At 37.1% G+C, this 7,646-nt stretch overlaps 1 protein-coding gene across 2 annotated transcripts in view; it reads right to left on the reverse strand.

Moving 5' to 3' along the window:
* The window catches only part of frrs1b (ferric-chelate reductase 1b), a 45,781-nt gene that overhangs the window by 23,305 nt on the left and 14,830 nt on the right, over nt 1-7,646 (reverse strand). Inside the window, exon 1 of one of the 2 annotated variants that reach the window (XM_021620539.2) lies at nt 7,430-7,617. The exons of the other annotated variant lie outside the window; for it this stretch is intronic. The gene's annotated coding sequence lies outside the window, so the exon portion shown is untranslated. Of the gene's footprint in view, nt 1-7,429; nt 7,618-7,646 lie in introns of those variants that run through there. 2 annotated transcript variants of the gene reach the window in all.

The following is a 7,646-nucleotide window of genomic DNA, read 5'->3' on the forward strand; positions in this document are numbered from 1 at the left end:
GATTTTCACCTTGTCAGCTCGTGGGATCCAATCTTGCAACCTAACAATTAACTAGTGTAACGCAATACCGACCTGCCTCTCTCTCGCTGCACTCCACAAGGAGACTGCCTGTTACGCGAATGCAGTAAGCCAAGGTAAGTTGCTAGCTAGTATTAAACTTATCTTATAAAAAACAATAAATCATAATCCCTAGATAACTACACATGGTTGATCTTATTACTAGATATTATCTAGCGTGTCCTGCGTTGCATATAATCTGACGGAGCATAAAAGTATCTAAGTGTCTGACTGAGCAGTGGTAGGCAGAAGCAGGCGTGTAAACATTCATTCAAACAGCACTTTCGTGCGTTTTGCCAGCAGCTCTTCGTTGTGCTTCAAGCATTGCGTTGTTTATGACTTCAAAGCCTTTCAACTCCCGAGATGAGGCTGGTGTAACCGAAGTGAAATGGCTAGCTAGTTAGCGCGCGCTAATAGCGTTTCAAACATCACTCGCTCTGAGCCTTCTAGTAGTTGTTCCCCTTGCTCTGCATGGCTAACGCTGCTTCGATGGTGGCTGTTGTCTTGCTGGTTCGAGCCCAGGGAGGAGCGAGGAGAGGGACGGAAGCTATACTGTTACACTGGCAATAATAAAGTGCCTATAAGAACATCCAATAGTCAAAGGATAATGAAATACAAATGGTATAGAGGGAAATAGTCCTATAATTCCTATAATAACTACAACGTAAAACTCCTTACCTGGGAATATTGAAGACTCATGTTAAAAGGAACCAGCAGCTTTCATATGTTCTGAGCAAGGAACTGAAACGTTAGCTTTCTTACATAGCACATATTGCACTTTTACTTTCTTCTCCAACACTTTGTTTTTGCATTATTTAAACCAAATTGAACATGTTTCATTATTTACTTGAGGCTAAATGTATTTTATTGATGTATTATATTAAGTTAAAATAAGTGTTCATTCAGTATTGTTGTAATTGTCATTATTACAAATTTTAAAAAATTAATCGGTTGATTAATCGGTTTCTGCTTTTTTAGTCCTCCAATAATCAGTATCGGTATCAGCGTTGAAAAATCATATTCGGTTGACCTCTAGTCTGAGGAGAAAAATCTAAACTATTGTTGCTAAGAAACCAGAGAAACCACAATATTGCAGAGAAACCACATGATCAAAATCACATAATTTCATTGGTTTGACATCCTAGAGAGGGGCGGAGCAAGCTTCAAACAGGAAGCTCACTCCACAAAGCACACAGTATGATCAGTGACAGTTTTTTTCTGTTAGGTTTTAAGGTTATAAAAGGTCATAAATAAGCTACTGTGCAAAATTGTGATGTAAATATGCATAATATGTACTGGTGCATCAAAATACAAAAAAAGTTGCCAATATTATGTTTACATTTTGTAATTGTCTTTTTTTTGTGTTGTCCCCCTATGTCAACCATAAAGTAGGACAGCATGGAATAGCTAAAGTGGTACAGTCTTCTAGACTTTTCCAATAGAGCAAGGAGATCCAGTTTACATTAGGGTTAGGCAAGGCTCTTGTTCTTGTACTATATTCTGTTAATTTTCTTGTAGTACTGTTATTTGAGTGAATTGTATTATCATTGGGATACAAATAGGATTATGATAATAGTGTCCCAGTATATCAAATGCCAACTGAATTAGTTTTTGACTCAGTGTACACAAATGGGTGTGTCATGCCTCCTGTGAATATGATGTCAAAAACATTTGTGTGTGTGTGAGATTAGGTAACATCTTGAGTATTCCAGAAATTGATCATGTGTTGGGCTAATGTGTTGAATAGATGTCAAAAGAGGGTACAGAAGACAGAAATGCAAAACGTGTCCCACTTATTTTCCCGAATTCACGCTACTTTCTTTATTAAGCACCATTTTCCACCACCATTGTCTGACAATTTAGAATATTGCACACTGTCTTCATCCAAGTGTGTGGATCATCCAAAATTGTCCAAAAAGTGCAAGCTTGTAAGCAAAGCTAAAGGGATTGCAAACGTGTTAGCATAAATAATCCAACCCAAATTTTTTGGAGGGGAAATATTACCTAGCTGCCAAGCATTTGTATTCATTATGGAAACCATTTACGAACCAAAGGGAAGCGAACAGCAAAACGGGAGTTTCTATTGGACACATTTAGGTAGGTACCGCCCCGTTTCGTTCCGTTTGCTTAACAGATTCTGTTGCAAAACTTTTCCTCTGTTTGCAACGAAAACGAGAGTTTCTATTGGATAAATTCGGGTGAGACCCTCCCCGTTTTCCCGTTTGCTTCAGTTTGGTTCTTAACGGTAAACATTTTATGACGTAATGAATACACCCCAGATCCTGCTTAGTGAGCAGTGATGCCAATTTAGCAATTTTGTTGCTAGATTTATCAACTTTTCAGACTACCCTGGCAAGATATTTTTTTCAAACAGCACCTAGCAACAAATGTAGCTATTTAAAAAAATATATTTGGAACTTTTAGCAACTTTTGAAAAGTGACTCAAACGCTAAAATGCATGAATTTTCCCTCTAAATGACACAAAAATCGATTTATGTTACACACTCAGTCACAACACACAACTGCAAAAGTGCTTTGTGAGTGACGTCACCAGCAGCCGCTCAGCTCGTGCCCAGGCAGCAGCAGGCCAGCAGCAATTTCAGCAAATTGCAAATCATTGTTGGCTGACTGCAGCAGCAGTAGTACGGGTTCAACGAGCCAAACCCAATATAGTTGGTCACGAATGTTTGATCTTGAACAAAACTTACAACATAAATCAACAAGTCTCAATCAAAATTGTACAGAAAAGAGTTGGACTCTGTACCTGAACAAATGTCAAATCATATTTTTTTGCCGAGATGGCCAGTCAATTTGAGTAATTTTAAATTGAATTGAATTTTTTATTATTTTTATTAACAACAAATCAATACATAAAGCACATGAGGGAACACAAGCATACATAGATTACAAACAATGGACAATCGAGCTTGGGGGTACAATATCACAATTACACAAGGACCTTAAGGGACATGCATATACTTACAATTCTAACAGCTTTTTTGTTAGTAGAGAATTTAACCGTCTTAAAATACAGTTCAATTTATTTTTGTAGGGTACGAAAATGTGGTTTTCTGTTTGTAAATTTACATTTGTGTATATGAAATTTGGCCAAAAGAAAAATGAAATTAATTACATAAAAATGTTTCAGCTTATTTCTTTTGTATGTAAAGAATCCAAACAGTACATCTCTCCACAATAGTGTAAAATCTTCATAAATGTGTTCAATTATAAACCCACTGATGTCTTGCCACAGTTTTCTTACATGCATACAATGCCAAAAAAGATGCAACACTGTTTCTGGGTGGTCATTACAAAAGGAGCCATTTGAGTTGATGTTTTCCTTAAACTTCTTCATATAGTGGTTGGCAGGATAATATTTATGAATCATTTTAAAGGAAACTTCCTTAATTTTGTTAACAAGTAGGTATGTGTGTGGCAACATCCAAACTTTTTTCCAACAGATATTATCAATAAATCCATTCCAATAAGGCATGACATAAGGTATAGATACAATATCCTGCTGAAGCAAGGATCGTATTGCTCTGTTGTTGAATGGAACAAAAGAGAAACAAATCTTTCCTACTGATGAGTCAACAGGGTCAACAGAAGGTAGGCTCTGAGGGTCAGGTCTTGACACGTTCCTGAATAACATAGCAACACCTGAGGGAATGGCATCTAAAACAATTGCAAAATCTTTAGGTGTTACAGGGACCTTGTAAAGTGATAAAAATTCTTTATAACTGAGTAAAAGACCCTCTGCATTTACCAGTTGGCTCACCAACAGGATATTATTTTGGAACCAATATAAGAGGTATTTTTATACAATATATCCCGATTATTCCATATATAATATCTGTGTGGAGAAAAATTGTGTTTTTAAATTAAGGACCATGACAAGAAAACCTGCCGATGAAAAGCAGAAAGTTGCATTGGAACTTTGTCAATATTATAATTGCAAAACAACATGAAGTTAAGGCCACCAAAAGTAGAGAAGACATGATGAGGAATACAATTCCAGATATAAGTGAGTCTTCTTAGGAATTGTTTTATCCAATTGATCTTAAAAGTATTATTTAAAGTCCAGAAAATTCAGTCCACCATTCTCATAAGTGTTCATTACAACAGTTTTCCTAATGTAATGGGTACGGTTTCTCCAAAGAAAGTTGAAAAGCATCTGGTCTATCTCCTTGCTTATTTTACTGTCAATATATAAAGATAGAGCACCATATGTTAGTCTAGAGATACCTTCAGCCTTGGTTATTAGGACTCTACCTTTTAAAGATAAGTCCCTCTGTAGCCATTGATTTAGTTTCTTCTGGGTTTTTTTAATAAGAGGGTTAAAATTTAGTGAGCCTCTAGACTTCTGATCCTTTTTAATGGTTATGCCTAAATATGTAAGCTCTTCTTTTACTGGAATACCATAATATGAAGGTGTCACACAATCTTTGACAGCTATGAGTTCACATTTATTAATGTTAAGATATAAACCAGACGCGTTGGAAAAGGATTGTATCACATTGATCAGCAGAGGGAACACCCCCCTATCCACATCGATGGAACAGTAGTGGAGAGGGTAGTAAGTTTTAAGTTCCTCGGCGTACACATCACAGACAAACTGAATTGGTCCACCCACACAGACAGCATCGTGAAGAAGGCGCAGCAGCGCCTCTTCAACCTCAGGAGGCAGAAGAAATTCGGCTTGTCACCAAAAGCACTCACAAACTTCTACAGATGCACAATCGAGAACATCCTGTCGGGCTGTATCACTGCCTGGTACGGCAACTGCTCTGCCCACAACCGTAAGGCTCTCCGGAGGATAGTGAGGTCTGCACAACGCATCACCGGGGCAAACTACCTGCCCTCCAGGACACCTACACCACCCGATGTCACAGGAAGGCCATAAAGATCATCAAGGACAACGACCACCCGAGCCACTGCCTGTTCACCCCGCTATCATCCAGAAGGCGAGGTCAGTACAGGTGCATCAAAGCTGGGACCGAGAGACTGAAAAACAGCTTCTTTCTCAAGGCCATCGGACTGTTAAACAGCCACCACTAACATTGAGTGGCTGCTGCCAACACACTGACTCAACTCCAGCCACTTTAATAATGGGAATTGATGGGAAATGATGTAAAATATATCACTAGCCACTTTAAACAATGTTACCTAATATAATGTTTACATACCCTACATTATTCATCTCATATGTATACGTATATACTGTACTCTATATCATCTACTGCATCTTTATGTAATACATGTATCACTAGCCACTTTAACTATGCCACTTTGTTTACATACTCATCTCATATGTATATACTGCACTCAATACCATCTACTGTATCTTGCCTATGCCGCTCTGTACCATCACTCATTCATATATCTTTATGTACATATTCTTTATCCCCTTACACTTGTGTCTATAAGGTAGTAGTTATGGAATTGTTAGCTAGATTACTTGTTGGTTATTACTGCATTGTCGGAACTAGAAGCACAAGCATTTCGCTACACTCGCATTAACATCTGCTAACCATGTGTATGTGACAAATACATTTGATTTGATTTGATCTATATGGGAATTTGGTTAGCGTCATTCAGAAAAAGTGTAGTATCGTCAGCCAGCTGGCTTATAATAATTTCTTTACCAGCTATGGAAATACCTTGTACAGGAATATTATTTAAAGAATTTGCAAGTTGTGTGATTAATAAAAACAGGTACGGAGAGATAGGACAACCTTGCCTAATTCCTCTCTTTAACTCAAATCTCGGTGAGGTGCCATGTTTCAATTTGATAGAGCTGTTACCATTTGCATAGAGAGTCTTAATAGCCTTACAGAAAAAATCCCCAAAGCCAAGTCTCTCAAGGGAGTGGAAGAGGAACTGATGCTCTACTGTGTCAAATGCTTTATAAGAATCAAAAAAATAATATGAAGCTATCCTCAGTTATTAGGTCTGAGTAGTCAAGTATGTCTAATACTAGTCTGACATTGTTAGAAATATGTATGTTCCTCATGAAGCCAGACTGTGTTTCATCAATGATTGCATCCAGGACTTCTTTAATTATTTTTGCAAGTAGTAAGGCTAATGTCTTATAGTCATTATTAAGAAGACAAATTGGACGCCAGTTATCGATGAGCAGCACTTATTTTTTAGGCTTAGGTATCAGTGTTATTAACCCCTGACTCATTGTAGGAGGGAGAACATTGTTTTTAATACTCGCTAAAAAAGACTTCAAATAGGAAGGGAGCTACTTGTTCAGAAAATAATTTGTAAAATTCTGATGTAATTCCATCAACACCTGGTGATTTATTGTTCTTTAGATGTTTGATAGACTCTATAATCTCTTCAACTTTGATGGGTTCATCACACTGTTTAGATTCTATATCACTGATAGAGTGAACATTATTCAGTGAGTTATAAAAAACATATATGTGGATTCCTGACAGTACGTAGAGCTATACAATTTTCTGTAAAAATTGCTACAGTATTTAGCAATTCATTTATGGTCATCTGTAATAACACCATCAATGTTTAACTTATGGATAGTGTTATTTTTAGAGTGAAATTTCTCAAGTCTAAAGAAATAGGATGAATTCTGTTCTCCCTCCTCAATACATTTTTTCCTAGATCTAATAAAGGCTCCCTCTGCTTTTAATTTATATATATTATCCAGTTTATTTTGTAACTCAATTAGTTCCATCTTCTCGTCCCCCAAGAGGTCGGCTGGGGACCTCTGAGAAAGGGAAGTTATCTTAATGATCACCTTTTCCTCCTCAGCTCTTCTGGTTTTAGCAAGATTACTACCATATTTTCTAAGGTATTTGGACACCTCAAATTTAAAGCGCTCCCAGTTCTTGCAATAAGATTTTTCTTCATTAAGCCCTTTCCCAAAAGTGTGAGAGCAGATCTTTAACCTCAAATTTAACTATATCATTATTTAATAATGAGCAATTTAGCTTCCAGTAGGATGCTCTAACAAGGTTCGTATCAGGTGTAAATATTTTGATATCAATGTACCGGTAGTCAATTTGAGTAACGTTAATGTGTATTCTACGTAATGACACAGTTTTACGTTATCACGCAATGACATCACAACGTCATTTAGCAACAAAATAAACCTGCCTCCAGCAACCTACCCTGAAAATGAGTTTGCAACACTGGCAGTGAGCACACGGAAAAACAAGATGATTCACTCTAGCAAAGAAACATGTTACTATTATGTTGCAACTATTGTAACGTGTAAAATCGTTCATAGTTACAATGTGTCGTTTCTTCTACCAGGGCTGAATATATAAATATAAATCTATATTTCAATACAGCCAAACAGTTTTTGTGTTGTTTTTAGTAAGAGAGCAACTATTATTTAACTTACTTTTGATGAATGTGGTCCCCAGGAAGAATTTCTCCTGCTTCTTGAACAGCTAATGGGGATCTGAATAAAAATCACGAACGTGTGTGAACAGCAACAAAAGCGACATGTATAGGCCTATGCTGTTCCTTACGTTTAGAGAGAGACATTTATGAATAGGCTACCGTGGCCAGTTATGTACATATGAAACCCATGGACACACATACATGCACGTAGGCTA

This window comes from Oncorhynchus mykiss, chromosome 11 (genome assembly GCF_013265735.2).
Source record: "Oncorhynchus mykiss isolate Arlee chromosome 11, USDA_OmykA_1.1, whole genome shotgun sequence".
Classification (NCBI taxonomy): Eukaryota; Metazoa; Chordata; class Actinopteri; order Salmoniformes; family Salmonidae; genus Oncorhynchus; species Oncorhynchus mykiss.